The sequence below is a fragment of the Ambystoma mexicanum genome (assembly GCF_040938575.1).
Source record: "Ambystoma mexicanum isolate Mex_15411 chromosome 12 unlocalized genomic scaffold, UKY_AmexF1_1 Mex_chr12_unloc.1, whole genome shotgun sequence".
NCBI lineage: Eukaryota > Metazoa > Chordata > Amphibia > Caudata > Ambystomatidae > Ambystoma > Ambystoma mexicanum.
The window spans coordinates 13934124-13946487 of NW_027182322.1; the positions used below are offsets into that span (position 1 = coordinate 13934124).

Below are 12364 nucleotides of genomic sequence, written 5' to 3' on the forward strand. Positions count from 1 at the left end.
TACAGACATTTTATGCTTCAGAAAACAATCATTCTTTCATGTATCCCAGAAGGCTTGATAATGTGATGTGAAGTAAACACTGGATTGACAAAACTTCGATCATCCCTTACTGTACGCAAATGGATTTTTATCTGGCTCTGTGGAGCAATGGGTAGCGCATTGGACTTCTAAGTGAATTTGCAAAGTCATTCAAAGGTTGTGGGTTTGAATCCCACCAGAGTCGCATTTTTTACTTTCTTATTCAAACAAGGAACATTATGCATGTGAGGAATGTCTATTTTTGGCCGATGCTTTAATCTTAGTATTTGACCCAAGTTGAACCTATGTATCTAATACAGCATGCAACTGAATCAAAAGCAGTCTGCCTTCCATTGCAACAGGAACATATTGCTCATAAGCAATACAACATCACTGCCAGAAACTTTGCACTTTCCTAATGTATCCTTCCTTCAGAAACATTGTTTTTATAATAGCTGTAAATGAGATAGACCAAAAACACGACACCCTACACTCAGACATATGTTTCTAGCGACATATAAAGTAAAATCTTCTTTCAAAGCTATTTATGGTATATTCTCTTTGTGTTTTTGTATTGTTAACCAATTGTATGGCTGCACTTTTTATCCAGTTCTTTTCTATTAAGGTATGGAATTGTTGTCCAAACCTATTCACTTGGCAAGAAAATACTGTAATACCCTATTCTCTGAATTTCTCCCCAAGCGAACAAAGGTGCAGTTCAAGGTTTCACACAGAAGTGTGATTCTAGCTACAGACATTTTATGTTTCAGAAAACAATCATTCTTTCATGTATCCCAGAAGGCTTGATAATGTGATGTGAAGTAAACACTGGATTGACAAAACTTCGATCATCCCTTACTGTACGCAAGCGGATTTTCATCTGGCTCTGTGGCGCAATGGTTAGCGCGTTGGACTTCTAAATAAATTGGCAAAGTCATTCAAAGGTTGTGGGTTCGAATCCCACCAGAGTATCATTTTTTACTTTCTTATTCAAACAAGCAACATTATGCATGTGAGGAATGTTTATTTTTGGCCAATGCTTTAATCTTAGTATTTGACCCAAGTTGAACCTATGTATCTAATACAGCATGCAACTGAATCAAAAGCAGTCCGCCTTCCATTGCAACAGGAACATATTGCTGATAAGCAATAAAACATTACTGCCAGAAACTTGGCACTTTCCTAATGTATCCTTCCTTCAGAAACATGGTCTTTATAACAGCTGTAAATGAGATAGACCAAAAACACGACACCCTACACTCAGACATTTGTTTCTAGCGACATATAAAGTAAAATCTTCTTTCAAAGCTATTTATGGTATATTCTCTTTGTGTTTTTGTATTGTTAACCAATTGTATGTCTGCACTTTTTATCCAGTTCTTTTTTATTAAGGTATGGAATTGTTGTCCAAACGTATTCAGTTTGCAAGAAAATACAGTAATACCCTATTCTCCGAATTCATCCCTAAAGGAACAAAGGTGTAGTTCAAGGTTTCACCCAGAAGTGTGATTCTTCTACAGACATTTTATGTTTCAGAAAACAATTATTCTTTCTTGTATCACAGAAGGCTTGATAATATGATGTGAAGTAAACACTGGATTGACAAAACTTCGATCATCCCTTACTGTACTCAAGTGGATTTTCATCTGGCTCTGTGGCGCAATGGATAGCGCATTGGACTTCTAAGTGAATTGGCAAAGTCATTCAAAGGTTGTGGGTTCGAATCCCACCAGAGTCGCATTTTTTACTTTCTTATTCAAACAAGGAACATTATGCATGTGAGGAATGTTTATTTTTGGCCGATGCTTTAATCTTAGTATTTGACACAAGTTGAACCTATGTATCTAATACAGCATGCAACTGAATCAAAAGCAGTCTGCCTTCCATTGCAACAGGAACATATTGCTCATAAGCAATACAACATCACTGCCAGAAACTTGGCACTTTTCTAATGTATCCTTCCTTCAGAAACATTGTCTTTATAATAGCTGTAAATGAGATAGACCAAAAACACGACACCCTACACTCAGACATTTGTTTCTAGCGACATATAAAGTAAAATCTTCTTTCAAAGCTATTTATGGTATATTCTCTTTGTGTTTTTGTATTGTTAACAATTGTATGTCTGCACTTTTTATCCAGTTCTTTTTTATTAAGGTATGGAATTGTTGTCCAAACCAATTCACTTGGCAAGAAAATACTGTAATACCCTATTCTCTGAATTTCTCCCCAAGCGAACAAAGGTGCAGTTCAAGGTTTCACCCCGAACTGTGATTCTTGCTACAGACATTTTATGTTTCAGAAAACAATCATTCTTTCATGTATCCCAGAAGGCTTGATAATATGATGTGAAGTAAACACTGGATTGACAAAACTTCGATCATCCCTTACTGTACGAAAGTGGATTTTTATCTGGCTCTGTGGCGCAATGGATAGCGCATTGGACTTCTAAGTGAATTGGCAAAGTCATTCAAAGGTTGTGGGTTCGAATCCCACCAGAGTCGAATTTTGTACTTTCTTATTCAAACAAGGAACATTATGCATGTGAGGAATGTTTATTTTTGGCCGATGCTTTAATCTTAGTATTTGACCCAAGTTGAACCTATGTATCTAATACAGCATGCAACTGAATCGAAAGCAGTCTGCCTTCCATTGCAACAGGAACATATTGCTCATAAGCAATACAACATTACTGCCACAAACTTGGCACTTTCCTAATGTATCCTTCCTTCAGAAACATTGTCTTTATAATAGCTGTAAATGAGATAGACCAAAAACACGACACCCTACACTCAGACATTTGTTTCTAGCGACATATAAAGTAAAATCTTCTTTCAAAGCTATTTATGGTATATTCTCTTTGTGTTTTTGTATTGTTAACCAATTGTATGTCTGCACTTTTTATCCAGTTCTTTTTTATTAAGGTATGGAATTGTTGTCCAAACCAATTCACTTGGCAAGAAAATACTGTAATACCCTATTCTCTGAATTTCTCCCCAAGCGAACAAAGGTGCAGTTCAAGGTTTCACAAAGAAGTGTGATTCTTGCTACAGACATTTTATGTTTCAGAAAACAATCATTCTTTCATGTATCCCAGAAGGCTTGATAATGTGATGTGAAGTAAACACTGGATTGACAAAACTTCGATCATCCCTTACTGTACGCAAGTGGATTTTTATCTGGCTCTGTGGCGCAATGGATAGCGTGTTGGACTTCTAAGTGAATTTGCAAAGTCATTCAAAGGTTGTGGGCTTGAATCCCACCAGAGTCGCATTTTTTACTTTCTTATTCAAACAAGGAACATTATGCATGTGAGGAATGTTTATTTTTGGCCGATGCTTTAATCTTAGTATTTGACCCAAGTTGAACCTATGTATCTAATACAGCATGCAACTGAATCAAAAGCAGTCCGCCTTCCATTGCAACAGGAACATATTGCTGATAAGCAATAAAACTTTACTGCCAGAAACTTGGCACTTTCCTAATGTATCCTTCCTTCAGAAACATGGTCTTTATAACAGCTGTAAATGAGATAGACCAAAAACACGACACCCTACACTCAGACATTTGTTTATAGCGACATATAAAGTAAAATCTTCTTTCAAAGCTATTTATGGTATATTCTCTTTGTGTTTTTGTATTGTTAACCAATTGTATGTCTGCACTTTTTATCCAGTTCTTTTTTATTAAGGTATGGAATTGTTGTCCAAACCAATTCACTTGGCAAGAAAATACTGTAATACCCTATTCTCTGAATTTCTCCCCAAGCGAACAAAGGTGCAGTTCAAGGTTTCACAAAGAAGTGTGATTCTTGCTACAGACATTTTATGCTTCAGAAAACAATCATTCTTTCATGTATCCCAGAAGGCTTGATAATGTGATGTGAAGTAAACACTGGATTGACAAAACTTCGATCATCCCTTACTGTACGCAAATGGATTTTTATCTGGCTCTGTGGCGCAATGGGTAGCGCGTTGGACTTCTAAGTGAATTTGCAAAGTCATTCAAAGGTTGTGGGTTTGAATCCCACCAGAGTCGCATTTTTTACTTTCTTATTCAAACAAGGAACATTATGCATGTGAGGAATGTCTATTTTTGGCCGATGCTTTAATCTTAGTATTTGACCCAAGTTGAACCTATGTATCTAATACAGCATGCAACTGAATCAAAAGCAGTCTGCCTTCCATTGCAACAGGAACATATTGCTCATGAGCAATACAACATCACTGCCAGAAACCTTGCACTTTCCTAATGTATCCTTCCTTCAGAAACATTGTCTTTATAATAGCTGTAAATGAGATAGACCAATAACACGACACCCTACACTCAGACATTTGTTTCTAGCGACATATAAAGTAAAATCTTCTTTCAAAGCTATTTATGGTATATTCTCTTTGTGTTTTTGTATTGTTAACCAATTGTATGGCTGCACTTTTTATCCAGTTCTTTCTTATTAAGGTATGGAATTGTTGTCCAAACCTATTCACTTGGCAAGAAAATACTGTAATACCCTATTCTCTGAATTTCTCCCCAAGCGAACAAAGGTGCAGTTCAAGGTTTCACACAGAAGTGTGATTCTAGCTACAGACATTTTATGTTTCAGAAAACAATCATTCTTTCATGTATCCCAGAAGGCTTGATAATGTGATGTGAAGTAAACACTGGATTGACAAAACTTTGATCATCCCTTACTGTACGCAAGTGGATTTTCTTCTGGCTCTGTGGCGCAATGGATAGTGCGTTGGACTTCTAAATAAATTGGCAAACTCATTCAAAGGTGGTGGGTTCGAATCCCACCAGAGTAGCATTTTTTACTTTCTTATTCAAACAAGCAACATTATGCATGTGAGGAATGTTTATTTTTGGCCGATGCTTTAATCTTAGTATTTGACCCAAGTTGAACCTATGTATCTAATACAGCATGCAACTGAATCAAAAGCAGTCCGCCTTCCATTGCAACAGGAACATATTGCTCATGAGCAATACAACATCACTGCCAGAAACCTTGCACTTTCCTAATGTATCCTTCCTTCAGAAACATTGTCTTTATAATAGCTGTAAATGAGATAGACCAAAAACACGACACCCTACACTCAGACATTTGTTTATAGCGACATATAAAGTAAAATCTTCTTTCAAAGCTATTTATGGTATATTCTCTTTGTGTTTTTGTATTGTTAACCAATTGTATGTCTGCACTTTTTATCCAGTTCTTTTTTATTAAGGTATGGAATTGTTGTCCAAACCAATTCACTTGGCAAGAAAATACTGTAATACCCTATTCTCTGAATTTCTCCCCAAGCGAACAAAGGTGCAGTTCAAGGTTTCACAAAGAAGTGTGATTCTTGCTACAGACATTTTATGCTTCAGAAAACAATCATTCTTTCATGTATCCCAGAAGGCTTGATAATGTGATGTGAAGTAAACACTGGATTGACAAAACTTCGATCATCCCTTACTGTACGCAAATGGATTTTTATCTGGCTCTGTGGAGCAATGGGTAGCGCATTGGACTTCTAAGTGAATTTGCAAAGTCATTCAAAGGTTGTGGGTTTGAATCCCACCAGAGTCGCATTTTTTACTTTCTTATTCAAACAAGGAACATTATGCATGTGAGGAATGTCTATTTTTGGCCGATGCTTTAATCTTAGTATTTGACCCAAGTTGAACCTATGTATCTAATACAGCATGCAACTGAATCAAAAGCAGTCTGCCTTCCATTGCAACAGGAACATATTGCTCATAAGCAATACAACATCACTGCCAGAAAATTTGCACTTTCCTAATGTATCCTTCCTTCAGAAACATTGTTTTTATAATAGCTGTAAATGAGATAGACCAAAAACACGACACCCTACACTCAGACATATGTTTCTAGCGACATATAAAGTAAAATCTTCTTTCAAAGCTATTTATGGTATATTCTCTTTGTGTTTTTGTATTGTTAACCAATTGTATGGCTGCACTTTTTATCCAGTTCTTTTCTATTAAGGTATGGAATTGTTGTCCAAACCTATTCACTTGGCAAGAAAATACTGTAATACCCTATTCTCTGAATTTCTCCCCAAGCGAACAAAGGTGCAGTTCAAGGTTTCACACAGAAGTGTGATTCTAGCTACAGACATTTTATGTTTCAGAAAACAATCATTCTTTCATGTATCCCAGAAGGCTTGATAATGTGATGTGAAGTAAACACTGGATTGACAAAACTTCGATCATCCCTTACTGTACGCAAGCGGATTTTCATCTGGCTCTGTGGCGCAATGGTTAGCGCGTTGGACTTCTAAATAAATTGGCAAAGTCATTCAAAGGTTGTGGGTTCGAATCCCACCAGAGTATCATTTTTTACTTTCTTATTCAAACAAGCAACATTATGCATGTGAGGAATGTTTATTTTTGGCCAATGCTTTAATCTTAGTATTTGACCCAAGTTGAACCTATGTATCTAATACAGCATGCAACTGAATCAAAAGCAGTCCGCCTTCCATTGCAACAGGAACATATTGCTGATAAGCAATAAAACATTACTGCCAGAAACTTGGCACTTTCCTAATGTATCCTTCCTTCAGAAACATGGTCTTTATAACAGCTGTAAATGAGATAGACCAAAAACACGACACCCTACACTCAGACATTTGTTTCTAGCGACATATAAAGTAAAATCTTCTTTCAAAGCTATTTATGGTATATTCTCTTTGTGTTTTTGTATTGTTAACCAATTGTATGTCTGCACTTTTTATCCAGTTCTTTTTTATTAAGGTATGGAATTGTTGTCCAAACGTATTCAGTTTGCAAGAAAATACAGTAATACCCTATTCTCCGAATTCATCCCTAAAGGAACAAAGGTGTAGTTCAAGGTTTCACCCAGAAGTGTGATTCTTCTACAGACATTTTATGTTTCAGAAAACAATTATTCTTTCTTGTATCACAGAAGGCTTGATAATATGATGTGAAGTAAACACTGGATTGACAAAACTTCGATCATCCCTTACTGTACTCAAGTGGATTTTCATCTGGCTCTGTGGCGCAATGGATAGCGCATTGGACTTCTAAGTGAATTGGCAAAGTCATTCAAAGGTTGTGGGTTCGAATCCCACCAGAGTCGCATTTTTTACTTTCTTATTCAAACAAGGAACATTATGCATGTGAGGAATGTTTATTTTTGGCCGATGCTTTAATCTTAGTATTTGACCCAAGTTGAACCTATGTATCTAATACAGCATGCAACTGAATCAAAAGCAGTCTGCCTTCCATTGCAACAGGAACATATTGCTCATAAGCAATACAACATCACTGCCAGAAACTTGGCACTTTTCTAATGTATCCTTCCTTCAGAAACATTGTCTTTATAATAGCTGTAAATGAGATAGACCAAAAACACGACACCCTACACTCAGACATTTGTTTCTAGCGACATATAAAGTAAAATCTTCTTTCAAAGCTATTTATGGTATATTCTCTTTGTGTTTTTGTATTGTTAACAATTGTATGTCTGCACTTTTTATCCAGTTCTTTTTTATTAAGGTATGGAATTGTTGTCCAAACCAATTCACTTGGCAAGAAAATACTGTAATACCCTATTCTCTGAATTTCTCCCCAAGCGAACAAAGGTGCAGTTCAAGGTTTCACCCCGAACTGTGATTCTTGCTACAGACATTTTATGTTTCAGAAAACAATCATTCTTTCATGTATCCCAGAAGGCTTGATAATATGATGTGAAGTAAACACTGGATTGACAAAACTTCGATCATCCCTTACTGTACGAAAGTGGATTTTTATCTGGCTCTGTGGCGCAATGGATAGCGCATTGGACTTCTAAGTGAATTGGCAAAGTCATTCAAAGGTTGTGGGTTCGAATCCCACCAGAGTCGAATTTTGTACTTTCTTATTCAAACAAGGAACATTATGCATGTGAGGAATGTTTATTTTTGGCCGATGCTTTAATCTTAGTATTTGACCCAAGTTGAACCTATGTATCTAATACAGCATGCAACTGAATCGAAAGCAGTCTGCCTTCCATTGCAACAGGAACATATTGCTCATAAGCAATACAACATTACTGCCACAAACTTGGCACTTTCCTAATGTATCCTTCCTTCAGAAACATTGTCTTTATAATAGCTGTAAATGAGATAGACCAAAAACACGACACCCTACACTCAGACATTTGTTTCTAGCGACATATAAAGTAAAATCTTCTTTCAAAGCTATTTATGGTATATTCTCTTTGTGTTTTTGTATTGTTAACCAATTGTATGTCTGCACTTTTTATCCAGTTCTTTTTTATTAAGGTATGGAATTGTTGTCCAAACCAATTCACTTGGCAAGAAAATACTGTAATACCCTATTCTCTGAATTTCTCCCCAAGCGAACAAAGGTGCAGTTCAAGGTTTCACAAAGAAGTGTGATTCTTGCTACAGACATTTTATGTTTCAGAAAACAATCATTCTTTCATGTATCCCAGAAGGCTTGATAATGTGATGTGAAGTAAACACTGGATTGACAAAACTTCGATCATCCCTTACTGTACGCAAGTGGATTTTTATCTGGCTCTGTGGCGCAATGGATAGCGTGTTGGACTTCTAAGTGAATTTGCAAAGTCATTCAAAGGTTGTGGGCTTGAATCCCACCAGAGTCGCATTTTTTACTTTCTTATTCAAACAAGGAACATTATGCATGTGAGGAATGTTTATTTTTGGCCGATGCTTTAATCTTAGTATTTGACCCAAGTTGAACCTATGTATCTAATACAGCATGCAACTGAATCAAAAGCAGTCCGCCTTCCATTGCAACAGGAACATATTGCTGATAAGCAATAAAACTTTACTGCCAGAAACTTGGCACTTTCCTAATGTATCCTTCCTTCAGAAACATGGTCTTTATAACAGCTGTAAATGAGATAGACCAAAAACACGACACCCTACACTCAGACATTTGTTTATAGCGACATATAAAGTAAAATCTTCTTTCAAAGCTATTTATGGTATATTCTCTTTGTGTTTTTGTATTGTTAACCAATTGTATGTCTGCACTTTTTATCCAGTTCTTTTTTATTAAGGTATGGAATTGTTGTCCAAACCAATTCACTTGGCAAGAAAATACTGTAATACCCTATTCTCTGAATTTCTCCCCAAGCGAACAAAGGTGCAGTTCAAGGTTTCACAAAGAAGTGTGATTCTTGCTACAGACATTTTATGCTTCAGAAAACAATCATTCTTTCATGTATCCCAGAAGGCTTGATAATGTGATGTGAAGTAAACACTGGATTGACAAAACTTCGATCATCCCTTACTGTACGCAAATGGATTTTTATCTGGCTCTGTGGAGCAATGGGTAGCGCGTTGGACTTCTAAGTGAATTTGCAAAGTCATTCAAAGGTTGTGGGTTTGAATCCCACCAGAGTCGCATTTTTTACTTTCTTATTCAAACAAGGAACATTATGCATGTGAGGAATGTCTATTTTTGGCCGATGCTTTAATCTTAGTATTTGACCCAAGTTGAACCTATGTATCTAATACAGCATGCAACTGAATCAAAAGCAGTCTGCCTTCCATTGCAACAGGAACATATTGCTCATAAGCAATACAACATCACTGCCAGAAACTTTGCACTTTCCTAATGTATCCTTCCTTCAGAAACATTGTTTTTATAATAGCTGTAAATGAGATAGACCAAAAACACGACACCCTACACTCAGACATATGTTTCTAGCGACATATAAAGTAAAATCTTCTTTCAAAGCTATTTATGGTATATTCTCTTTGTGTTTTTGTATTGTTAACCAATTGTATGGCTGCACTTTTTATCCAGTTCTTTTCTATTAAGGTATGGAATTGTTGTCCAAACCTATTCACTTGGCAAGAAAATACTGTAATACCCTATTCTCTGAATTTCTCCCCAAGCGAACAAAGGTGCAGTTCAAGGTTTCACACAGAAGTGTGATTCTAGCTACAGACATTTTATGTTTCAGAAAACAATCATTCTTTCATGTATCCCAGAAGGCTTGATAATGTGATGTGAAGTAAACACTGGATTGACAAAACTTCGATCATCCCTTACTGTACGCAAGCGGATTTTCATCTGGCTCTGTGGCGCAATGGTTAGCGCGTTGGACTTCTAAATAAATTGGCAAAGTCATTCAAAGGTTGTGGGTTCGAATCCCACCAGAGTATCATTTTTTACTTTCTTATTCAAACAAGCAACATTATGCATGTGAGGAATGTTTATTTTTGGCCAATGCTTTAATCTTAGTATTTGACCCAAGTTGAACCTATGTATCTAATACAGCATGCAACTGAATCAAAAGCAGTCCGCCTTCCATTGCAACAGGAACATATTGCTGATAAGCAATAAAACATTACTGCCAGAAACTTGGCACTTTCCTAATGTATCCTTCCTTCAGAAACATGGTCTTTATAACAGCTGTAAATGAGATAGACCAAAAACACGACACCCTACACTCAGACATTTGTTTCTAGCGACATATAAAGTAAAATCTTCTTTCAAAGCTATTTATGGTATATTCTCTTTGTGTTTTTGTATTGTTAACCAATTGTATGTCTGCACTTTTTATCCAGTTCTTTTTTATTAAGGTATGGAATTGTTGTCCAAACGTATTCAGTTTGCAAGAAAATACAGTAATACCCTATTCTCCGAATTCATCCCTAAAGGAACAAAGGTGTAGTTCAAGGTTTCACCCAGAAGTGTGATTCTTCTACAGACATTTTATGTTTCAGAAAACAATTATTCTTTCTTGTATCACAGAAGGCTTGATAATATGATGTGAAGTAAACACTGGATTGACAAAACTTCGATCATCCCTTACTGTACTCAAGTGGATTTTCATCTGGCTCTGTGGCGCAATGGATAGCGCATTGGACTTCTAAGTGAATTGGCAAAGTCATTCAAAGGTTGTGGGTTCGAATCCCACCAGAGTCGCATTTTTTACTTTCTTATTCAAACAAGGAACATTATGCATGTGAGGAATGTTTATTTTTGGCCGATGCTTTAATCTTAGTATTTGACCCAAGTTGAACCTATGTATCTAATACAGCATGCAACTGAATCAAAAGCAGTCTGCCTTCCATTGCAACAGGAACATATTGCTCATAAGCAATACAACATCACTGCCAGAAACTTGGCACTTTTCTAATGTATCCTTCCTTCAGAAACATTGTCTTTATAATAGCTGTAAATGAGATAGACCAAAAACACGACACCCTACACTCAGACATTTGTTTCTAGCGACATATAAAGTAAAATCTTCTTTCAAAGCTATTTATGGTATATTCTCTTTGTGTTTTTGTATTGTTAACAATTGTATGTCTGCACTTTTTATCCAGTTCTTTTTTATTAAGGTATGGAATTGTTGTCCAAACCAATTCACTTGGCAAGAAAATACTGTAATACCCTATTCTCTGAATTTCTCCCCAAGCGAACAAAGGTGCAGTTCAAGGTTTCACCCCGAACTGTGATTCTTGCTACAGACATTTTATGTTTCAGAAAACAATCATTCTTTCATGTATCCCAGAAGGCTTGATAATATGATGTGAAGTAAACACTGGATTGACAAAACTTCGATCATCCCTTACTGTACGAAAGTGGATTTTTATCTGGCTCTGTGGCGCAATGGATAGCGCATTGGACTTCTAAGTGAATTGGCAAAGTCATTCAAAGGTTGTGGGTTCGAATCCCACCAGAGTCGAATTTTGTACTTTCTTATTCAAACAAGGAACATTATGCATGTGAGGAATGTTTATTTTTGGCCGATGCTTTAATCTTAGTATTTGACCCAAGTTGAACCTATGTATCTAATACAGCATGCAACTGAATCGAAAGCAGTCTGCCTTCCATTGCAACAGGAACATATTGCTCATAAGCAATACAACATTACTGCCACAAACTTGGCACTTTCCTAATGTATCCTTCCTTCAGAAACATTGTCTTTATAATAGCTGTAAATGAGATAGACCAAAAACACGACACCCTACACTCAGACATTTGTTTCTAGCGACATATAAAGTAAAATCTTCTTTCAAAGCTATTTATGGTATATTCTCTTTGTGTTTTTGTATTGTTAACCAATTGTATGTCTGCACTTTTTATCCAGTTCTTTTTTATTAAGGTATGGAATTGTTGTCCAAACCAATTCACTTGGCAAGAAAATACTGTAATACCCTATTCTCTGAATTTCTCCCCAAGCGAACAAAGGTGCAGTTCAAGGTTTCACAAAGAAGTGTGATTCTTGCTACAGACATTTTATGTTTCAGAAAACAATCATTCTTTCATGTATCCCAGAAGGCTTGATAATGTGATGTGAAGTAAACACTGGATTGACAAAACTTCG

At 36.3% G+C, this 12364-nt stretch overlaps 10 non-coding genes across 10 annotated transcripts; all 10 read left to right on the forward strand.

The window, feature by feature from the left end:
* Positions 1 to 900: 900 nt before the first annotated feature.
* TRNAR-UCU (transfer RNA arginine (anticodon UCU)) lies at positions 901 to 992 on the forward strand. The gene is given in 2 exon segments: positions 901 to 937; positions 955 to 992. It is a non-coding gene; the product is annotated as a tRNA-Arg (tRNA).
* A 674-nt stretch (positions 993 to 1666) lies between these two features.
* On the forward strand, positions 1667 to 1756 carry TRNAR-UCU (transfer RNA arginine (anticodon UCU)). The gene is given in 2 exon segments: positions 1667 to 1703; positions 1721 to 1756. It is a non-coding gene; the product is annotated as a tRNA-Arg (tRNA).
* Positions 1757 to 2432: 676 nt separating this feature from the next.
* TRNAR-UCU (transfer RNA arginine (anticodon UCU)) lies at positions 2433 to 2522 on the forward strand. Its single transcript is given in 2 exon segments — positions 2433 to 2469; positions 2487 to 2522. It is a non-coding gene; the product is annotated as a tRNA-Arg (tRNA).
* A 1444-nt stretch (positions 2523 to 3966) lies between these two features.
* Positions 3967 to 4056, forward strand: TRNAR-UCU (transfer RNA arginine (anticodon UCU)). Its single transcript is given in 2 exon segments — positions 3967 to 4003; positions 4021 to 4056. It is a non-coding gene; the product is annotated as a tRNA-Arg (tRNA).
* Positions 4057 to 6267: 2211 nt separating this feature from the next.
* TRNAR-UCU (transfer RNA arginine (anticodon UCU)) lies at positions 6268 to 6359 on the forward strand. The gene is given in 2 exon segments: positions 6268 to 6304; positions 6322 to 6359. It is a non-coding gene; the product is annotated as a tRNA-Arg (tRNA).
* Positions 6360 to 7033: 674 nt separating this feature from the next.
* On the forward strand, positions 7034 to 7123 carry TRNAR-UCU (transfer RNA arginine (anticodon UCU)). Its single transcript is given in 2 exon segments — positions 7034 to 7070; positions 7088 to 7123. It is a non-coding gene; the product is annotated as a tRNA-Arg (tRNA).
* A 676-nt stretch (positions 7124 to 7799) lies between these two features.
* On the forward strand, positions 7800 to 7889 carry TRNAR-UCU (transfer RNA arginine (anticodon UCU)). Its single transcript is given in 2 exon segments — positions 7800 to 7836; positions 7854 to 7889. It is a non-coding gene; the product is annotated as a tRNA-Arg (tRNA).
* A 2211-nt stretch (positions 7890 to 10100) lies between these two features.
* Positions 10101 to 10192, forward strand: TRNAR-UCU (transfer RNA arginine (anticodon UCU)). Its single transcript is given in 2 exon segments — positions 10101 to 10137; positions 10155 to 10192. It is a non-coding gene; the product is annotated as a tRNA-Arg (tRNA).
* Positions 10193 to 10866: 674 nt separating this feature from the next.
* Positions 10867 to 10956, forward strand: TRNAR-UCU (transfer RNA arginine (anticodon UCU)). The gene is given in 2 exon segments: positions 10867 to 10903; positions 10921 to 10956. It is a non-coding gene; the product is annotated as a tRNA-Arg (tRNA).
* Positions 10957 to 11632: 676 nt separating this feature from the next.
* TRNAR-UCU (transfer RNA arginine (anticodon UCU)) lies at positions 11633 to 11722 on the forward strand. Its single transcript is given in 2 exon segments — positions 11633 to 11669; positions 11687 to 11722. It is a non-coding gene; the product is annotated as a tRNA-Arg (tRNA).
* Positions 11723 to 12364: the final 642 nt, after the last annotated feature.